Raw genomic sequence first — 23,422 nt, forward strand, 5'->3', positions numbered from 1 at the left:
AGGGTTACTGTTGTCTTAGCCCTCTCTGGGATAAATTCACACCAATCTCTGCCAGCAAAGAGAAATGTTCCTCTAGGGACAACTCGGTGTGAGCATGCAACCCTTGGTTCAGGAGGTTTCTTGGCTGATGACACCAGAGTGGTTAAAAGTTTACAGTTGTTTCTAGCAAAGATTTGAAGAGCAACAGTCTGAATTTGTTGATCCTGCAGTATTTCCCACAGGAACTTGAGACTGTGTTTGAAATGTCTTAGATGATGAGGTCTGTGTGGGCAGATTCCTGTGTGGCTGCATCTTGTCCCATTGTGAAGGTATTGTTATGCTGTCAGCTGGAGAAGGGATTTTGTGTGAGTTGGGGAATTATAATGGAAATGCTGGGACTGGAAAGAATTGAAATTGGATGAGGATTGGTGTAGAAGCACTAGAAGGGACAAACAGCAGAGGGCTGCAAAAATGGCAGATGTAGATGGCCACTAGGTGAGCAAATCAGCAAGATCTCAGCATAGCTACGTGCAATGTCTCAGGACACCCAGACTGGGAAAGAAAAGCCAGTTAGTAAATCCTGGTGACTCACAAAGGAAGTTCAGGTTGGAGAGACCACTGGCAGCTCCTTCAGGGATAAATCAGGTACATCAAGAACCTGGCACACTGTCACCAGCCTGGGAGAAACCCAAGAAATGTGCTGAGGGGTTGATAGTCATTGCCCCCGGTGCCTGGAGCAGAGAAATGCTGAAGGGTGGTGGATACCCATGACTTAGGATGTGACAAGATCCCAAGAGGGTGCTGCACTGGGAGTAAGTCTCATCCATTCATATTTCTGTAACCAGTGAAGAGCTGTCCTTGGATATAAAATTGGATATGAAATTGCCTTTGCCTCTGAGTCATTCCTGAAATGTCTCCCCATTGCTATTTGTCAGATGCAATTACTCCACAAATAGAAAGCAGTGGCAGAAGCAGCAGCTGTGGCCCAGGGAATACACTGTAGACTTCAGGAAAATGGTGTCTGTAATGTGCCCAGTTGATGCAGAATTAATCAGGTTTGAAAAAAGAACACGGCTCTTGCACCCTGGGGGACTGTACCTAAAAATTCCTGCCTATGTGGATCTTCCCATCGTGCTCCTTGAGATAACTTCTAAAAGAAATAAATGAGTTTATCTCCCACATTGCCTGCAGACCTTTCACATGGAAATAGTGGGATTAAGGAGATTAAGATTTAGCTTCAACTTGGATAAAGAACAACAAAGAATTATTAACACTTGAAATGGTTCCCAGTCATCAGATCTGAACTCCAGTCTCCCTGTATTTCCTCCAGTGAAGAGCTTTTCTGTTGTGTTCACTGCTGTCACATCTGATCCCATAAAACAGCAGGAGTAAACCAAATTTTTCCCTATGTTGGGATGGTTCTAAAATACCCAAGGTTTGGGCTATGGAAGCTGTAGAAGGAATGAAAGAAAAAGGAGACTGGTGAGGTTTATGGGATGGATGAAGGGAAGGCTGCTCTTGATTCTTGACCAGGAATCAGGGAGAGCAGGGTCAAGAAGATGGAGAGTAGAGTCCAAGTGTTGGGATCTCGGTTTCAGGTGAGCAAGAAGGTGGGAGGCCATAGGCTTGGAGGGTATCTGAGTGATTGCTGGGAATTTTACCATTCAGAGGAGATCCTACTCCTGCAGGATTCAACCCTTCCTACATAATCCAGGCTTCCTTCCTGAGCAGATGGCTGCTTACAAATGGTGATGATCAGTATCTTAACTGGATGCAGCATGTGAGGTCAGGAAAGGGCATGGGATCTTTTTTCCAGGCCTTGCACATCCTCATACATTTAATAGTGTTCTGGAGACTGCAGAGCAGTGCAGACCAGCATAAAGCTTTTCTTGTCTTGGCCTGATCACCAGGTTTCTTTATAGAATAACTTGGTCCCTTTTTGTGCTGCCTCATATGTTAGATAAGACACAGATATTTGACCAGACATAACTAGTCATTACCACAACTCTTGCTGTCAATAAAGCTGGTGGTTTTTGCATCTGGTTCAGGGAAAGCCAAAGCCTTTAGCATACTTTAAACTGCAGAAGTTCATGTGCTTTTCTGGGAGTCTGGGATCAGCCAGGCAGATCAGTCCCAGCAAAGGAATCTCTGTCTGTGACTAGTGCAATAATAAATTTAGAGTGAAAGGGCTTTGAATCCCTTCTTCCCCTGCCCAGCACTGCCTGTGCCTGCTCTGCCCTCTCTGCCCTTCCAGTTTATCCTGCTTGGGGTCAGGGATTCACCTCATCTACATAGGACTGTACAGCAGGGCCTTACTGGCATCTGAGGTTTTCAGGCGTCACTGCAATGGCAGTTCTAGGGTCACCCCATGTGTGTGTGAGCTGTATTTTCAAACACACGGAGAAAAGGGATTCAGATTCTTCCTAGAAAAGCAATTTGTGCTAATGGCTTTTATGACTTATCTGCAGGACTTGACCTTCATAAAGGTCCCTGGATACACCTCTTTCTCACTTTCAACCCAGCTGGATTCTCATATTCCATTCCTGTCTCCTCTTATACTCACTGTAGTTCTGTAATTTACAACTGTTTGTCAAAAACAAATAACATTTATAGACCATCAGAAATAATTAATGAGCTTTTAAGCCAGTGCGGAGAGGCAGTCTCTGCATTTGCCACTCAGACCCAGAGCCAGGTGAAGGCAGTGACAGACAGAATAGGAAGAAATGGGAAAGTGCTAGGAAGAAGCAGAAAAATTAGATCTCTTGAACAGAAGTAATTTTCCTGGTCCATTGCTGTCATGCTGTCTAGGCAGTGCAGATGTGTTTTCTCTTAGGCAAGAAATGCAGCTCCTGGAACACTTCCTTTTCTTTAAAAGGAAAGTAAAAAAGAGCTGGGACTTTCAGGGGTTTTGTGTGTTTCATTTAGAGGAACAGCAGAGGACACAAGCAATGTCACTGCTCCCTGCCATGGGTGTGCACTGAGAGCTCCCACCTTCATACAGGAATTAAAAGCCCTAAAGTAAGAGGATAAGTCTGAGGATGCTGGAAAGAAGGAAGGGTAAGATACTGAGTTAAAGCTGTGTACATGTAAATAGGAGACAGAGAAGTGAGGGAGAATGACTTCTTGCCCTCATAAGAAGGGCATGGAGATCTCCAGGGTGAAAGCAGAGGGAAATGGTACATGCCCCAAGGGGGATTTGTATTTGGCTCTCCTGGAGAAATAGCCACTGCAAATCTAAAGAAGGGAAGTTATCCATAACCTAGAAAATACAGGGAAATATTTTCCATGCCGCTCTGGGAGACCAGGAAGTTATTTTTGGTTTCTGTAGCACAGTGAGTGTTGTTGGGAGCATGTGCAACAACAGAGTTTTCAGTGGCTCCCATTGTAATTGCTCCCATTGACCTTATCATTAATAAGTGCAGGATGTGAATTATAACGGCAAAGATGTAATCAGAGAGGCCTGGAGACAGCTCGTCTGCAAGGGACGAGCAGTTGCCATGACAGAGCCTCTCATGCTGCTCCTTCTCAAGTGGAACATCAGGTAAAACAAGGACTCTGCTGCTTCTGTTGATTTCTGTATAATTTAGGGGATAAATGACTCCACTGTTTCCCTGGATGTGGGAGGCAAGGACATTTTTTTGATCGTGAAGGACAGAAGAAAGTCATGTTGCTTGCACTCCTGGTGAATTACTTTGATATTCTGTACAGCACACAGGCTGGGAGGCTAAATATTATTCTTAGTTATTGCTTATAAAGTCACGGTACATGCAGGGATGCACCAGAGGCAAAGGATCCAGATCCTTCCTGATTTACAGCACCTTAAACACCTTTGATGGTGCTATAGCCATTTGTGCCAGCTCAGAGTCTGAAGTTTCCACGAGGTGTAGTACCAGGGGTTTAGGAGGGGAAAAACAGGCAGCCTCTGATCCAGCACCTTCCCTGTGCTGAGCAGTGCAGCCAAGTGAGTGAAGAGTGCCTGACACTGACATCCTTTCTCATAAACAGGCCAAGGCAAAAAGATTTGGAGCTGTGCAACGTGTGCTTTACGTGTGCCAGAGGAGCAGTAAGTCCATTCAGTCCCTCATTGCCCAAGATGTGGTGAGAATGCTCAGCCAGGCAGAAATGTTCCACAGGGTTTCTGAAGGACTTGGAGGCACAGGTGTCTTCCAGATGCCTCTGCTTGGTCCTAAGGGCTTGGAAGCTGTTAGGGAAAGGAGTCTCTGGAAGTTTCTGTGAGTATTTTCCTTCTTCCTGTTTTGCCTGTGCTGTAAAATCATCTTTGAAACAGCAGGACCTGCCACTCTCATGGCTGTGGAGCCAGCCATAGGGCAGGCTAAGGGCTGGTGGGAACCTGCAGTTATCTAGAGAGAACTGAGAAAGATGGTCTGAAATTTAGCAGCAGTTATGGATGTAGATATTTTTCCAGGGCATAATGGTTTGAAAGAAAAGAAGAGGTAGAAAACATTCCTTGCAATGAAACGTGTGGGCATCTGGTTGACTCTGGGAGGATTTAGGAGAAGGTAAGAAAGCAGGACTATAATCTGCAAGTGTTCACATGTCCAGAAGGACAGTGGGAAAGGGGACAGATTGAAGGGGAATGGGATCAGCAGGCAGTGATATTGTAACTGTGAAATATATCGATGCCAATTTTTCTTGTTTTAAAAGAACGAGATACTTGTCATTTTAAGAGGACAGATTGTTATTCTTTGACAGCATCTGATTCACATCACAGCACCTGAATCCAAAAGTGAAGTTTTTCAGATGGAAATGAAAAATCAGCACAAAGAAAGTGCTAAATAAACAGAAATGAAGGGGTCTGGGGATTTCAGACCTTGTGCACTCGGAATAAAAAAGGCCTAGCCTCTCCTTTTGATCTGAGAAATGCTGTTGAACTGCCACATGCATGCACCAGGTTAACAAGTCCCAGGCATCTTGCCGTGTCTTTTGCCAAGACCCCACAATATTTCAGGACCATCAAAAGATCTTGATGTTTATCTGACTGGTTTTGTAAGGAAAGAGGCAAGAGGATTTTGTCTAACTGGTGTCCAAGCAGACATCTGCTGTAGCTCAGCCTGTGCTCACCTCTGAGAGAGATTTCTGCCACCTCCGCCAGCCATCATTCAGTTTGTATCACTTTTATGGACTGCTCAAATTTGCCAAGTGGGTGTTATCCCCAAAAGAGGAGAACGAAGTCTGGTATCTCTCAGCAGAACTTGTTTTACATGTAGGCCACCTTCCACTTTTGGCCTGAGTCTGCATTCCTTTAGTCAGATCCCAGGGACACTTGTCACTGGCTGAAGTTTTGTAGCATGTCCCTGGTGGTTGCTGTGGTGAAGCACAGGGTGTTGTGTTGAACAACATCCTGAAGATCTGGGAAGGCACAGGGCATGACTGTCGTTGTCTGCATCAAATAATTTTCTCTGTGTGTTTTCTTACATCTGCACATCTCAGCAAGGCACTGCTGCCAGTTTTAGGGCAGCCATAGAGATGTGGCCATGATACACCCATAGCTTTATTTTGCAAGAATGAAGAGTTGTTGACAATGCTATAAACAAACTACATCACCAGCTCCTGCACCTGGTTGAAATAAACCAAAAGCTCTCCAGAGCACCACTGACTTTTCCAACTGCCTGTATCTCTCAATGGGGAAGGCAGTGGGACTCAGTGGGTGAAACTGCATCTCTGAAGGCAGTCCCAATGACCTCTGTGCCATAGAATGCTGGGAATGATGGAGATGAAGGAACGATTTGCAAGCATTCTAATTCTTCACCTGTAGTAGCCATGTGTCACGTGTCAATGCAATCTCTATGCACAGTGAAGTCCGGGGCTGTGTGTGGAGGGGCTTGCATAGAATCATAAAATAGCTTGGGTCAGAAGAGACCTCTAAAGGTCATGATTTAATGTAGGCTGAATCTGAGTTTTACAGCTCAGTAGCAGGCTCTTATTTTTATTCCTATAGCCTTAGTAGTGTATAAATACTGTACCTATTTATTTTGACCATTTGAGCTTTAAAAGCCTGTCAGAAACACTCCTTGCCAATTTACTGTGGAAATAGGAAGAAGGGAGGGAAGTTGATGGTAAGTGCTCATATATGCCTGTTGCCTGCATAAATGTTATGTGAAGTATGAACTAAAACTCAAATGCAAATCCATGGTGCTTGATCCAGTGCCAAGGAAAAGCTTGAGTTCAATTGCTTCAAGGCACGTCTATGTAGACAGAGGCAATTTGAGGTTAACTGAGATGAAGCCACTGCTAATTTCACTTATTGGTTATAACCCTGGGCAGACTTGAACCTTCTCCCAGAACCAGAATGTCAGCTGAAACACTGTGACTGCTTGTACTGCGGCAGAAGGGTGAAGTCTTGGAGCAGTTTGTCTCAGCTGGGGGTGATTTTGGAGAAGTTTGTGTATGGAGTGCACAAAGGCTTCCTTCAAATGATGCATTTCCTTGGTTTAATGAAGACTAAGCTTTTATAGAGATACAGATCAGTTTGGACATTCCTGAGAAAGCAGTTTCCAATCTATGGGAAATATGATGTACAAGCAGAGGCATAATTTAAAAAATACAGTACCTCATTTTATCTCACTGTGAGCTTCCCTTTGCATATGTAATAGCCCTCCTGAAGACATCCATCATGTTCTCTGTCTTGGTAGGATCTATGTGCAACACAGGCTGGAAGCTGGCAAATGTTGTCTCAGTTTTCAAGAAGAGGAAGAGGAATTACCCTGGTAACTAAATTGGGAGTAGCTGTTGATTCACTCAAAGGCAGAGAGATTTTGATGAAATAGAGGGCTGGACAAACACCAACCATATGAAGTTCAACAACAGCAAGTGATGGGCTCTGCACATGGGATGGGAGAATCTTGGATGTGTGATCAGCCTGGGACCAGTGCTGCAGAAAGAGACCTGTAGGTCCTGGTCAATGGAAAGTTGAATGTGAGTCAGCAGTGCCCTTGCAGCCAGGAGGGTCAATCCTGTCCTGGGGCCATGAGACACAGAATCACCAGCTAGGCAAGGGAGGGGATTGTCCCCCTCTGCTCTGCACTGGGGCAGGCTCACCTTGAATATTGTGTGCACTTTTTTTTTGAGGACACCGCAATTCAAGGAAGATATTAAGCTGTTAGAAGAGCATTGAAAGGATGGTGAAGGGTCTAGAGGGGAAGTCCTATAGGAACGGCTGAGCTCACTTGGCTTATTCAGCTTGGAGGAGACTGAGGAGAGTCCTCATCACAAACTACAGCTTTCTCAAAAGGGGAAGCAGAGGGACAGCACCAGTCTCTCTACTGTGACCAGTGACAGGACCCAAGGGAATGACATGAAGCCAACTCAGGATATTCTGTGATTCAGTGATTCTAAGCTTTGCTGGCTCCTGTACTCTCAGCAAGGAAGATTATTTGGGGTGCAGCAGGGCCTCTTCATGAAAGTCACTAATGCCTTTTTTTCTTCCTTGTCTTTGGCTGAGACCACCCTCTACTGATGAGGTTGACTTGGGTGTTGTCTCCTTAGGGAGGGAAGAAGGAGCCTCTCCCACCACATTTCCCGACATGCAAAAGATGAACTGAGTTTTGAGTGAGTCTGACCAGAGCATTCAATCTATTGCTGTCAGAGCTGTCAGGACTCTCCCCTTCAACCACCATGGCTTCAGACTTGACAACAACCCTATAATCTCAGAGGGACACCTGCTCTACCCAGTACCCCTGCCCCATTAAATCTGCTCCTGCTGGCTTATGCCAGCTCCTCTCCCTGGATGGCTGTAGCTGTATTTACCCTTCTCCCCATGTCTCTCTGCCTTCCTACACTAGAGCTTTGGTATCAACTCAGATCTTAAGGGCTGGGCTCAGCTCACCAGATGGATGTGAGTGGGAAGAGGATTAGGTGGGTCCTGTGTGAGCAAATGCAGGGGAGAATAAATAGAGTCAACATTTATGTTGAAATTGTCTCAGCTAGGATGTAGATAGCACCCTATAAATACTAGCCAGGTTAGTCCTTCCTGCTGGAGTGTCCAGAGCTTCCACTTCCAGAACCAGGCTAAACTAAAGCGCAGAGAAAGAAGCCTGTGATGTGTGCCAAGGCAGTAGCACAGAGCAGTTAAGTGGGAGCTCATCTCTGCAGAGACATCTTTGCATTTTAAATTGACTACGCAAGGGGTGAATTGAAAGAGCATGCATTAAACCAGGACAAAGTGACTGAAACTGCTTAGAAATAAAGTTCCTTTAGTTCTCACAGTGCAGACATAGAAACTTAATGTGGTTTAAGCAAGATGTAAGTTTACTGAGAGTAAACCTACCAGAGTAGGTTAATGTTTTAGGGTAGAGGGTATAGGAGACCCTAGAGCTTTGATGGACAACAGTGCCGAGGTGGTAATGATACCATTTCTCCATATGGATATTTAGCCAGATGTAGTGACTCACTGCACTTCCTCTATGGAGTTTACATTTAATCTGCCAGACTGGGGACTTCTCTGCCTCTGAAATAACAGCCTATGTTGAGCCATGGGACACAACTCTGCAGAAAAGAGGGAAGGTGCAGGTTTATGAGTCCTCTGGCTGCTGTACACAACTCTTTCTGACTGATGCATCACCACGTTTTTCTGCATTGACTTGTCACTCAGAAATGGATCAAATCCCCAGCAGGTGAGCTGCCCCCCTCCTTAGGCTGCGTTGTAAAAGAGGATGCTTATGTCAGATCTATGCTCTGTTTTGGACTTGTGCGAATTGCTGCGTCACCGTTTCACTGTTTGGATCTGTTTGGAAACAACGCTGCAGCTGCCTCTCCTTCTCCTGTTTTACTTGGAGAGAAGCAGCTGAGCGTTGTCCTGAGCCATTCTAAGTGTTCTTCCTTTGTGGCACTTTGCCTGAGAACGAGATGAGTCACAGGCAGGTTACATGCCCTGTCCTGGTGAGTGTGAATTAGAGGGAAAGGCTCCGGGATTACTGGTGATTGTCTCCCTGAGCACCTCACCGAATTATGCATTTCACAGGGCTGGAGGCTGATGTGGCTTCCTGGTCCTTTGGGTCCTGCTTAAAGGGGGATGAGCTCTTCTGTTCTGCTCTGCCAGCTGTGGGAGAAAAACCTATTAGGTCTGCCTGACCTGTCAAATTGTAAGGGGTTCAAATGGATTAGGAAAGGAACGTCAAGAAATGTTCCCAGCATATGGATGCCTCATGGCTTTGCAGCAAGGCTGTGTGTCATTGACAGAGCTATGTGCAATGATGGACAGAAATTGGATAAGGGAAATATTGTCTCCTTTGATGTATTTTGAACCACCGAGTGTTACAAGCAGGTCCACAGAGTGCAGCAGAGTCTCAGGAAATTCAGACTATGCTTGGATCAGGGAAAGCAAGATGTATTTTTTGTTAGAAGCAACTGAATCACTTAATCAACCAAAGCTGAAAGATGCTATTTGTAAGAAAGCAGAAGTCTGAGTGAAAAATAAATATTTATATTAAATATATTGTGGTAAAAGAGGTATTATATTAAAAGGTAGAACCAGTGGAGGATCAAGTGGGAATAAATTGGACATGGGCATCTTCAGCTTGGGAAGGAGAATAGTGTTTCTAAGCCTTTGAGACTTTTTAGGAAATCTCTTTCAATGTGCAAGAGGTAAAGTTGAGGAAAGGACTGCACAGGGACTATCAGATTGAGGGTGTGGAATTTATTAATATTCTGAGGAAGGCATTGGAAGGAGATGATCATTGCTGTTCTCAGTTTGTTATGTGCCATTTTGACTGGGCTTAATTATTCCCATGTTTCAGGGTTTAATTATTCCCATGTTTCAGGGTTTCTGCCAGGAGGAATGCAGAACTTTGCTTCAAGTTCAGTTTGCTCCTGGGATTTTTTTCTGTCCTTCACCAGTTAGCATTTGACCGACCCATGTCAAAGTTAGCTTGAGGCAAGGTTGGGCACTCCACTTGTGCTTTTAGAAGAAGAAAGAAATCTTTTGAGTGCCCATTCTCACACCCAAAAATTGTCCCAGAGTCAGACCTAACGTCAGAGAGGAACTGGGCTGGGTCCTTCCTTCTCTGTAATGCAGAGGGTGGGTGACATCATTTGACATGGATCCATGACCTTGGCAGCATACTTGCTGTCTCTTGCCTTTTTGCAATGGCACGTTGTACTTGGAGGCTTTTAACTCCTTTACATTTCAAGTCTTTTCTTGATTGTGAACTGCTAGGGATGCCCATGAAGGGCTGTAGTTGAGCAAGACCTTGAACAGATGTTTTTGGGAGCTTTTCCAGACATGCAGTTACTGCCTGGGGACAACGCATAAGGTGACCATGGTGATCTGTTTTGGAGCTCTGTGCTCCAAAGTGGTTCCCAGGACTGGTGTGTGGTGACTTATTTCCATCAGAACCTTTTCCTTCCGTAGTGACTTGGCAACCCAAAGGAAATTCGTGATGCAGGCATTGCCTAACCAGGAGCACTTTGTGTTTGAGAATGGAAGAGACAAGTCATAGCATTTTTCCCCCTTTGATTTACTAGCAACTCAAGAAGATGACAAATGAAACCGTTTCAGACAGGAAACTGTCAGAGTCTAGTGCAGTGTGTAACTGTGCAGGTTTGTATAGGAAATGAAAAAATATTCCCATACATGCCCCAGTGATGTGACTGAGCCAGGCCCATTTCTCAGTCATGGATCCAGCAGTGCACCCATTACTGCATAACCACAGTTCTCTTGGAGGCATGGACAGCAGCTGGGATACTGAACATGGCTCAGCAAACAAGTCAAGACATAGACAGTGACCTCCTCATGTGGCTGCAGGATGAAAGGGGTCATTTAGACCAACCCGGGGCTTCGGCAAATACAGAGCAAGGATTTGTAGTGGGAAAGGTTATCCCAGGGCTACCCCATGGCATTACACAAGCATTTGCCAAGGCAAGAACAGGGGAACCCTTCTTGTAAAGTTGCCAGCATCAGCTATACAGGAGAAGGGTCTGTAGCAGGCTGACATTCCTTCCAGTGCTTGGCTAGAGGAGTTACCCCTGCACAGCATCACCCAAAGCCAACTCCCAGCTGTGACCATGCCCAAAGATAATTCCCAGTCCTGACCATGTCCTGACTGCTGCTGGTTTTGGGAGCACATAGAATGTTCAACGCCCAGAGCAGCTGAGCGATGGGGCCACAACTCAGCTATGTTATGTATGGGGGTGGGCAAAGAGAGGAGAATGTCCTCTTTCCTGTGTCATAGGCTGAGGGAAGCAGGGCTGCCCAGAGCATTTATGGGCTCCCTCTATTGCTGAGCCTGTGCTCCTTACTATGGCCATGGTCACAGTGGTTTCTGCCTTGGCCACAGCTATCAACACCTTGTCTGGGTCCTGCTTCTGACCGCAGGCAGCTGGAGGAATGTCCAGAGAGCTCCAACAGCCTGGGTCTGGTCATCGAGGGGGCACAGTTGGGGTCCTGCCTCTGGGAGAGAAGTCTGAGCACTCCACTGAGGGATGGAACACGGGTCCTGCACCTGAGGGGATGTGATCTGGGCTCCACCACAGGGTAGGGTGCTCCTGCCTCTTAGGGGACATAGTCTGAACATTCCACCGAGGGTCTGTGGGTTCTGGCTTTGAGGGGTCAAGGTCTGAGCCCCACCACAGAGGCCCTGCCTCACGTGTGTCTTGAGCCCCACTGCAGAGCATGGGTATCCTGTCTCTGAGGGGACATGATCTGAGCCCAAACCAAGGGACAGAGTGAGGGATCTGCCTCAGAGGACGTAGTCTGAGCCCTGCTGCAGAGGAGAGTCCTGCCACCAAGGGGATGGAGGTCTGATCACTGAGGGGATGAGGTCTGAGTCCCACCACGGAGGGAATGAGGATCCGGTCACTGAGGGGACACCGAACCCCGCATCAAGGGACCGAGGGTCCTGTTACAGAGGGGACAGGATAGAGGAGATCCTGTCTCTGGAGGACGAGGTCCGAGCCCGCTCTCGAGGGGCCGCGGTCCCGTCTGTGAGGGGCCGCTGCTCTCTCGCCTCGGCTTCTCCCTCAGCGCCATCTCGCGGCGGCCGCGGTGCCCGTCCCGCTCTGCTCCGCTCCCCTCAGCCCCGCCAGGCCCCGGGCACGGCCGGGAGCCGGCGCCGAGCTCCGGCTGGGGCTGGGCCGGGAGAACGAGGAGCGGGCATGGCCCAGCCCGGCCAAGGGTTCACCCGGGAGCCAGCGCCGAGCTCCAACTGGGGAGAACGAGGAGAACTAGGAGAACGAGGAGAACGAGGAGCGGGGACAGCCCAGCCCGGCCAAGGGTGCACCCGGGAACCGGCGCCGAGCTCCGTCTGAGGTCAGGCGAGGAGAACGAGGGGAACGAGGAGAACGAAGAAAACGAGGAGCGGGGAAGGCCCAGCCCGTGTGGGGGATCAGTCAGATTGCTGAGGGCATGCTTGGGGGGCACATGGCCCTGCAGCTGTCCCCCTCCCTGACAAGGCTGAGCATCAACCTCCTCCCACTGCTGTGCCCGGAAGATGCTTTGTCCAACACTAGGCTGTCCCAAGCCCTGTCCAGCCTGGCCTGGAATACTTCCATGGTTGGGACAGCCACAGATTCTCTGGCTAATCTGTGCCAGGGTCTCCCCACTCTCTGTTTTTTCCCAAATGCAGCTCTGATGAGCATTTCCAGATGTGCCAGAGGTCCCGAAGCAGGGACTGCCCTGGGGTAGTGGTGACTGACCCTCGGGGATTTGGTATACAGCAAGTTCTGAGGGGGACAAGAAATCACAGAATCATAGAATCATTTAGGTGGAAAAAGACCTTTAAGATCATTAAGTTCAACCATTAACCCAGCACTGCCAAGTCCCTCATTAAACCATGTCCCAAAGTGCTACATTTACATGTCTTTAAATGCTTCCAAGTTTGTGAATCCTTCACTTCCCTGGGCAGTTTGTTCCAATGCTTGACCATCCTTTTGTTGCACAAATTTTTCCTAATGTCCAACTTGAACCTATGCTGGCACAGCTTGAGCCCGTTTCTTCTTGTTTCTTGTTACTTGGGAGAAGATATTGACTACTGGCTACAACCTTCTGTAAGGGAGTTGTAGAGAGCCATAAGGTCCTCTCTGAACCTCCTTTTCTCCAGGCTGAGCCCTCCAGCTCCCTCAGCCACTCCTCACACGACTTGTGCTCCAGCCCCTTCCTCAGCTCCATTGCCCTTCTTTGGACTTGCACCTCAATGTCTTTCATGCCATGAGGGGCCCAAAACTGAGCACAGAATTTGGGGTGCAGTCTCCCCAGTGCTTACTGTCCAGAGCCATGAACAAACAATGCTGGCTGTTGCCAGCAGTGAGCTCCAGACTCTACCAGGGATTTCTGTGGGGTCCAGCACACCAAGGTGTGCATGAGGAAGCACCCAGGGCTCCCTGAGCTCTTGTAGTGAGGGAAACTGAACCCAAACTGCATTCATTAGCAGAGTGATTCATATTCTGAGGTTGAAGGAGATACTTAAATGAGCTATGAAGATCCATTACTGCAGCAGGAATACAGCATGGCAGCCATGAAATATAGGATTTTGGCAGCTGACCTGAAGGGAAGATTTCTTGATCTAAAGGAGTAGTTTCCATCCTCACAGTAAAATAGAATTTTGACTGTAATTTTCTGGATCACTGGGAGCTCTATGGGGATTCTGGGCTGTGTTCAGCAGAGGGCAGTGGTTGGTTTGGTCACTACTTGGCTGGCAGCATCAGACCTCTTAACCACTGCCATGCTATTTCCTGAAATAATTGTGCAGCAGAATATAAAAAAAAAAAAACTGTAGAAAAGGAGGGTGCAAGCAGATCCTTCCTGCCTTGCATCAGTGTAACGCAGAGGGAATGGTGGGTCAATGAAGTCTCTTGGGGAAATTCAGCAAACTTCCCTCTTCCCATCCTGTATGAGTTTACAAATCTAAAAGAGAGTTTCCAGTGAAAAAGACTATGATTCCTTGACCTTGTTTAGATATTCTGATTTACTGATATCTTTTTGAGAAATTTGGCATTTTGTTATCTACAAGTACTTAATTAAAGTAAATAAAAAGAAAGCTTAAACCTGCTGTATGTGTTTATAATATTTCCCTAAACAGTAATTGTAACCAGTAATGTTCATACGAGTGAAGGATACAATACAGTGTCTTGTCATTAGGGCATCCTGTTCCCGTGGGAAGAGATGTTGGAAAAAGGAAAGATTCCTTTAACACAGGGATACCAGCCACCTGGACCAAGCAGTGTGTCCTAAGTGGTCCTGGGAAAGTTACTTAAACACAGCAAAATTGGTGTGGAGGTGCTCTGAGCTGCTCTAGAAAGCTGGAGAAGGGGATGCTGGGGGACAACTCCTATAATGGTCTCCCTGTGGATGCTGACATGGCAGATGCTGCTGCAGGAGGGAAGCCAAGGCTGGAGATTCCTGGCCAGTTGCTGGGTACAGGGCTGGTGGCAGCTGACATGACATTGAACTTATTGGTGCAGAGCAGTCTTGGGGTTGCTGGAGTAGCCCAGTTTCAGGATCCCATCTCTGTGCAAGAAGAGCTGGGTTCCAGTTCACTGGATGCACTGGTGTGAGGATGGGTGAGAGGAGAGGGGGGATTATTATAACACAGTTATAAGTGCAGAGAAAAGCTTGGGAGGAATTGGAGACTGGGAGGAATGAAAGTGAAGTTCAAAAATAAAATCAAATACTTGGCCATGATTTGCCTGCCAACCTGGAGCCCTTTATCCCACCGTGTGTCTGCCATAGTCCTGTGTCCTTCCCCACACAGGTGTGTGGCAGTTCTAAAAGTGAAACCTAGGTCAAAATCCTGCTCACGGAAAATAACTGTACATGTTAATCAAAATTAATATATTCTATAAGTTCTATAAGCTGGGAGGGGTTCTGAAAGCACGGAAAGATGAAAGGACCTGGGCCAAATGGAGCATCTGTTCTGGTGCAATGCCCGGGACAGGTGTAACACTAATTCTGCCTGGTGCTGAGCATCCTCTGGTCCTGCTGCAGGCAAAAGGGATGAGACTTCACAACATGAAGCTCAAGTCTAAAAAGAACCGATGGGATATTAACACCTGTGTCCCAGCAGCTTTATCTTTTCTCCAGTTGCTGAGGAAAGCCCTTAGGCAGGCTGTTTCCTGTGATTTTATGCACTGTGAGCTGGACAAAGAGGATCCTCTGGAGAGCTATTAGAACATATTTAATCTGTCAAAGATTTTTGCTGATGGCAGGGAAAAAAATTGTACCTTGCCATGTACGGGAAATAAATTTTGTCCTTGAAGGGAACTGGAGAGAGAATGAAGGGCTCTCCTTCCTCACTGAGGTTGCATAAAAAAAGTTCCCTCCCCCCCAAAAGTTATCTTGTGGTTTTGAGCTGCTCGTGTCATCTGCTGGTGTCCATGCTGCTGTCTGCTCTCCCACCACAAACACTCCTGGCAAGGGGGAAACTTCCTCAGACCCCTTAGAGACACCCTTTGATGTAGCTAAATAAACTCCTGACATCTTTCACTAGAAACTGAATTAAGAGACTGTGCCTTAATTTCCTTCTTGCTTTCACCCCACACCTCCTCACTGTACCTGTGTCCTGCCTCTCATCTCCCTGGGCTCTTCAGGGTTTGTGCCTTGATGGTGAGTGTCTGTGAATCCTCTCCTCAGTCACCTTGAATAATTGCTTTCACCACATGCACGCACAAACACATTGTTGCACAAACCTGTCCCTTTTGGATATATTGTGAATTTGCTTTCCTACTTTTCAGGTGTCTGTGTCCTCAGGTGTTCAGGCAGGTGCTGGGGTCCTCAGGCAGGGGATTTTGCAAAGTTCCCAGCTGCATCATGCCACTGGAACTACAAGTGAGAAAGATTTCCAGGAATAGCCAGAACAGACACCAGACACTCCTCTGAAATCCTCTCTGGCTGCTAGTGGTGCTGGGGTTGGGATTTGGGTGATGTCTTATCTGCATAACACAGCAGGAATTTGAGGGTATATTAAACAACCCACAGGCCCCTATTGCCTACCACAGAGGAAAGGACTTCCCTGCAGCTTCTTCTGCCATCTCCTTGCCCAGTTTGTCCATCACACAGTTACTACTGCAAACATGCACTCCACATTTGCCACCCTTACCTGCACAGCTATGTTCTGTGTAGGTGTCCTGCCCTCCCCTGTGCATCCCCCTCTTTGGATTCTGCTGCTGCCTCACTCACCATTGCTGACAAATAACCCTCCAGGATACTCATGGCAGAACCGATTGATTTGTCTTGCCTCCCAGCACCTTGCAGCACAAACAGCTGTGCTATTGTTCATGAAAGTTAAGTTACAAATGGCACATCCATGTCCCTTGTACTGGCAGCTGCTGCTGTTGGTATTAGATATGGCAGCTGTAGAGACAACATACAGGGAACACCCTCCCACCCACTCCTCCAATCTGTCTGGGATTGGGAGAGCTTCACATGTAGCTGCCAAGTGCAGAATATGTGGGCTTTGCTGGGCAGGTCTAGACAGGTAGTATGGTGGCTGAAAGGAAGCCAAAAATGCTTCCTTAAGTTTGCTCATTGATGCTGGCAGATCTGGAGCTCTGGGTGGTGAGTATGGAAGCACCATGCTCCTGTGTCCTGGAATATCAACTGTGTTCCTCCATCCATTTGTATCAACCTTCTTCTGCCCCAGTGTAAAGAAGAGATTTAATCTACTTTAAATCAACTGGTGAACTAACTCCCCTCTGTTCCACATCCCCATCTTTCTGTCATGCCTCGACCTGGAAAAGGCAGCTGAAACATCTGAAGAAGCTCAGCAAATAACCGCCAGAAAGCCTGACCCTGGAAACCTGCCTCATAGGAAGAGACAGAGTAATTTAATTTTTTTTGGAATGCAGGAATAGAGGATTGTTTACAAATACCTTTGCTGGGGGAAAAAAAAGGTCTGGCATCTCAGGATGTAGTTATCTGTTAGACAAAGAACAAATATCTGTGGCTTTGGAATGTAACACTGCAAAGACAAAGAAGGAGATGTATCTTCTCTAAACCTCAGAGAAATTAGAGCAGAACTGCAGTCTTTCTGAAAAAGGGGCTCCAGTTTAAATGGATTGATGCTGGGATGACTGGAAGAGGCTTTTTCACCTCCATTGGGCAATCAGTAACCTTAGAATGAAGTCCTGCTGGCTTCCAAGTCGTTCCAGCCTTGAGAAACAGCAGGGTTGTGCCTGTTTTGATATTCCATGGGTTAATACAACCTACAGTGACTTACTGAAACCTCTGCAGGTCAGGTACAGTATTAGCAGTGGCAGAACGGATTCTATGGATAAACCATCCAATTGCTTGCTTTAATTATGGCAATACAAATCTGCTTGCCTTATGCAGTGTTTGTCATGAGATGAATCATGGTTACCAAAATTATCGTGTAGACGATTCTGTGTATAATAGCAGGCCAAGAGGTTAGAAGAGGAAGGGTTTCCGGGTTGGGTAGGAGGCACAAAGTAAAGCTACCAGATAAACAAACCATAACTTCTGTCAAGAACCTATCAACAGATTCCCACCACATGCTCTGCAAATGGGCAGCTGTGCAGAGGAGTCCGTCAGAGCCGGCGTCTTGAGCGCACCGTGTTTTCCAAGCAATGCGAGCAGGGCGGCTTTTCCAACTCTAAATACAATCAATCAAGGGAGGCCTTCCCTGGGAAGACAGGATTTGGACAGTCTCCAAGCTATCCAAAACATCAAGGGGTTGGATATTGGGCTTTGGTCTAAGCTCCTGCCTAATGAACTTCAGGAATGAATTTATAAGGATCCTTCTCTGGAGAGATGCTGACTGTGGGATCAAAGGACAGATGAGCCAATGACTGGGCTCTGACCCAAGGCTTTCATGCCATGCTCTACTCCCATATGGACTTCCCCTGGGCAAGTCTCTTGGGGGAATCTGTTTAACTGATCTGCAGCAATTTCCACTTTTCTCCATCTGTAGAGACAAACAAGCACTTCTAGGCCTGTTTTAGAGTCCTCTTTTGGAGGAGATGGAAGTAAAACTGCTCTAAACAAAAACCTTTGCTGCTATTTTGCTCCTGGGTACTTGAACCACATAGAGGGAAATTTGTTTAGTTGATTTAAGTTCATGTCAGGAAGATTTTACTAAGGTCTACTGAGGGATCAAAGAGAAACTAAGGGGTCTCCTGCAAGGCCTTCAAGACATCCCCAAGAATGCTTCTTTAGTGACTGGAGTTCAGACTAGTCCTTGTTCTTTGGCTTTTCCTACTGAGAAGATCACATGTGATGTTCTTGGAGGAGGTATGTTTGGATCAGAGTTCTTGGCACATGGTGTGTGACTCTTTGGGGATGGTTCTATGCAGGGCCAGGAGTTGGGTTCAAGGATCCTTGTGGGTCACTTCCAGCTCAGGGTATTTTATGATTCCACTATTCAGCTTACCTTCTCATTGGGATGGCTCCTCTCTGTGAGCTTTCCCCGAGATTGCTGTGAGGTGAACAAGGACCTTCTCCTCTATGTAAACTCGGCCTTATTTCATCTGACAGGCTCTTTCTTGTTGCATAGCAGCTGGAAAGAAGAACCTCAGTCTTGAGCTGGGCTGTTAGCTCTGCATACAGCCATGAAGGAAAAGCAAAATCTCTTGTGTTAGAACTCAGACCAATACCTGCATACCTAAATTTATCTGATCTCTGACACTATTGTCAAGAATCATGAAGGACAGTTTCACAAATAAAGACCTTGATATCCTTCCAGCATTGGCTGCTTATAAGAACAGTTAGAGAAACTCACATCTCTTCCAGGGAAGTTTGGGTGCTTTTTGACACATTTGAAGAAGAAGAAATCAGAAAGATGGGAAGTGTGTGAGTCATCGTCCCATGATGTATTTGAAAGATGTGTAGATGTGACACTTAGGAACATAGTGGTGGCCTTGACATAGCTGGGGGAAGGGTTGGACATGATGATCTTATAGGTCCTTTCCAACAAAATGATCCTATGATTCTATGGTTGCAGTGGAAATTCTCCTTGGCATCCCCATTAGGCCCCAATAGCTGAACAGGGCCCACCACATAGCACTGAAATACTACAGGAAAGTGATCGATTATTTCTTGTGCTAGGGGACATGCTGCAGTCCCAGTCTGCCATGCCTAGAATGCCCTGCAGAGCATGGGACGTGTGCTGTGATGTGACATTTCAGGTGGCACCATCTACCATAAGCCTCACCCAGCACTTCCCATGACAATCCTGCTCATCATATAGCCAGCATTTACAGTGGATGCTGATACGAGTCCTTGAGCACTCACCTGCATCACCAGCACCCTCTTCCCAAAGTATAAAGACCCTCTTCCTCTTTCCCAGCACACTGGAGGCCTTCCTGTCTTCTACTGCAAGACCACAAAAGCTCAGACGAATGTGGGGACATCACACTCGTCCCTTTCCTGGGCCTCACCATGGGAAGGCGATAAAGTGCTCTGCTTTAAAGCTTTTTCTTCCTAAAATGGGAGTCTTCCAGCTCTGATCCAAGCACTGGCACCCTCCCCAGAGCTCCTGTTTTGGGACTAATTGTGTCCAGAAGGGGAAAAGCAAGCCAACCCTCACTTGTTTTCCTATGTCGTCCTTTGCAGGGTATCATATCCCTGCGTTCCCTGTCTGCTTTCCCTTGTCCTACCTTCCTTATTCTTGTTCTTACTAGCCCTGCCCTTCATGGAACTCAGCTTGTTTAACCTGTTGGGTCCCTCTCCTTCCCTTCCTTCTTTATTACTTTTTGGCTTGTGTTCCTTGGCAATGTCTTCCTCATCTTCTTCTGTCCCAGAACAGCTGTGGAGATCAGACCTGATTTCTCCCAAATCCTTGCCAATATCCACTCCTGCCTTTATACCTGGAAGACAGGTAGAGAAGAGGCAGTGACCTGTGCTCATATTCCTAACATGGCAATTCCACTTTCCTCAGCCATTTTGCCCACAGAGGCCACATCTGCTCGCAGTGCTTACTAATGTTGATTAACATGACTAATGCACACATCTTAGAGAGACCAAGCCCCAGAGGGACAAGGAAGGAAGAAATTGCCCTTCCACGTGGCTGTGTTGTTTCCTCTTGGCAGTTACCAAGAGGTTGTGAAGGGAGGGCAGAGCTTGCTCAGAGCCCAGGAGGAAGCTAGGCTGGCAGATAACCCCACGTGTGGGGTCGGGGCTCATTTTCTGGTGCAGAATTGGAGATCTTCAGTTTTGCTGGGCCCTCATATATTTGCAGCATGACTGAGGGTTGGTGTGGTACAGCTTTGCCTTGTTACAGGATTCTGGGCAGGAATAAAAACCTTGCAAAGAAGTGCTTTGAATCATGGGCTGTGCTGGGTACAATGCAGGTGGGACACACAGCAGGGACAGAAAAACACTCAACTGTTTCTGGATACCCATCCCCTGGCATGTCAACAGACTGCAGGTATCTGTGTGTTTTGACTCAGGCTCATGGTTAGCAGAGATTTTGTGTCCCAGGAATGACTGAGATTCCAAGAAAAACATGAGAGATTTTTCACTATCTTTCTATGCTTGCCTCTGGGCAGCTGGTAGAAGAGGATATTTCTAATTCGCTTTATAGGATTTTAGATGCACAGGAGAAGAACAGTACATCAAAGGGGAATGAATGCTGTAATTCCCTGAAAGGTTGGTGTTTTTTACAGAGCTCTTTATTGCTGTTAAGTTCTTTAGGGTATGCATTCTGTCTACCACAGACTTGGTGGTGGTGGTAGTCTGACATGCAATGCCCATCCATCCCAATTACAGCCTCTAGGGAATGATCCACATCCTCAAAGACTGCTAAGTACTGGATTTAATTTGAAATCATCAGGAATTAGGCATCTAAATCTTTTAATACTCTGCATAAGGACTGCCCTGCAATAGCTTTACCTTGGCAGTGTCTGCATATATTTAGTGATGCACGGAATCACTTGTATTGTCCTTGGAAACGTCCCTATTTTGTTGTGTGTATCTGTTCTCATTAGAGAAAAGGCAGGCTGGAGTAGGAACAAGACAATTCCAATCCCTGTTGGTGATCAATAAGAGGCAACCCAAGCAGATACCCTGAGCAGAGGGACAGTGCAGATCAGGGGGTGAGAGACCTTGTCCCAGTCTCCAGAGACACAGAAAACTGAGGGATGCTTCAGCAGCAATGGCAACTGGCAGATGGAAGGTGCCCCCCAAAACTGTGCTGTTTGGGGAAGTATTTCTGATGATAGCTGAGTTTTTGGTTCTGGTTTTCAGCTTTGTGCCCTGAACACAAATGGGTGATTTTTAAATAGGATAGAAATTTAGCAGGTGCTGCACCCTGAGGAGAAGCAAGATGTGTAAACAGTATGGATTAAATAGAAAGCTCAAAAAGTCACAAAAAAGTAGGTTAGTTTGTGAAAAAATTGATGTTTCCAATTTTCAGAGACTACGTCCTTGATAAGGGACCAGACCCTGTTTTGGAGCTGGTATAAAATGAGGAAGTGCAACTGAAAGCTCTGGATAAGGCAATAGGTATGAAAAATAAAGAGAATTATCCAGTCTCAGAAGGCTTTTATGGGGAGTGAATAATACACTGGCAGTAAGGAGAATTCAGACTACCACAAGTGAAACATACAGAAGAGAGACAGAGCTTTGACTGAGACGCTGTTTAGGAACTTAAAAAAAATCCAAGCAAATAATCTTAGAGATTTTATACTGACCTCAAATGAACAACTGAACTGAGAAAGATGTTAAGACATTTCTGTATATGGCAAAAATACTGTTGATAGCAAGAGAATGGGAGGTGTGAATCTGTGGGTTGCTGGAACAAAGAAGCTAAAATAAGCTATACACAGGGCCTGCACATTTCCTCCTGTTTCTCTGAGTAGCCTTGGCAAAACAGTGCTGTTAACAGCTCTGTATATGTGACACACATTTTCATTACAAGCAGCTTGAGAGGAACGGAAAGATCTGAGCATGTGTGGTGGGTTGGTGGGCTTGAGTTTTCGGGAGTTTGCAGGGAAGTACAGACCCCTGAGGGACAAAATTACTTTTTCCAAGGGAGGAAATGGTGGAAAATGGTGGCAGAAATGTGAAGTGGCCAGCCTGGCTGAGAAGTCAGAACCTAATCCATGTGTGCTGATGGCTCATTTGATTTACAAGAATAAAGAAATAGATGAGGCAGAAGGAAACCATGGTACAATTGGGCCCTGGGAAGTGAAACCATGACCAGGACAACAGTCTTACCTCCCATGGGATAGTGCCATAGTGTTGGTGCCCCTCATTACCACCTTCTGGAGGGAAAATCCTCTTCAAAGCAATAGAGGTCCCAGCAGAAGGACATTGACTCAGCTGCATTGCTTAGGAAAGAGCTCACATGCCTGGCAATGGCAATTACTGGCAATTACAGACTCCACTGTCTGGAACATGTACTGGAACACCCAGTTCCCTGTATTGCAGCGATATTGATGGTTCAAATTTTATACCCATTGGGTTGGTCAGGGAAACAGGTTAGGTGAAACATATATGTGTTGCAAGAGGCAATTTGAGGCATTGTTTATGTTGTGTTCCTGTGGAATGGAGATGGCTGTACCACAGTCAGATCTCAGGGGTGCAGAGTACTCCAGGATTCTCTAGCTTGGACCAACGCCTGCTCTTCTGACAGGTAACACCAGTGAGTGCTAGGGAAAGCTGATCACTAGACTTGAAGTATTCATAGTAGCCTTCCAGATGGAGTGGCCATAGATGTGAGTGAGGAAATGTGGAGCAACAACAGGTATTGCTTTCATGCTATAGGTTTTGCAGTTTTCATAGGATAATTTTTTTTTTGCATTTGCATTGTTTCACTGATATAATGTCATCTAAAACATTCCCTCACCATTAGGCCTAGAATTTTGCAGCATTCTTAACCTCTTTAAGCCTTTAAGAGCCTTTAAACATGGCTCTTTAAAACATCCTAGTAAGTTTGTCCTGGGGTGAGTTTTAACCTAGACACCTGAACAGCATTCTTTTTCTGTGTTTGTAAGTATTGGCTTTTGAGTGACTGAGTGGAGGGACTGCTGGGGGAATTAGGACAGCAAGCCCTGATGTTACAACATGCCAGGAAGAAAAACCAAACCAGAGTAGTATAGCATCATAGTCTGGTTCTGCTTTTCATCTTGGCTGTTCTTCAGGGAGACAGAGCAGAACAGCAGAGTTTGCTTGGACTCATGTTCATTTTCAAAGATTTTTGTATACGCATCTGCAATTCAGGGGATTTAGTGATCCAAATGCAGGTGGAACACATCCTTAACCTCTCCCCAGCACAGACAATGTGTATGAAAATATATACATTGACACGTATTTTTTCTCATAGCCAAGAAGAGATTTGACTGCTTGATTTCATCTCTTCCTGAGAATGTTCAGACTTTTTCAGGAACAAATGAATAGTCAAAAGTGGGTTAGAATACTTTCTTTCCCATTCCATTGGCATCTAAAATCTTTGTAATGGATAGTTCTGGAAACATCCCTCTTGTCCTTTATTCTTAAGCATATGCCCAAGGCACAAAAATCTTTCATTACAAACCA

This window comes from Sturnus vulgaris, chromosome 1, assembly GCF_052056855.1.
Source record: "Sturnus vulgaris isolate bStuVul1 chromosome 1, bStuVul1.hap1, whole genome shotgun sequence".
Classification (NCBI taxonomy): Eukaryota; Metazoa; Chordata; class Aves; order Passeriformes; family Sturnidae; genus Sturnus; species Sturnus vulgaris.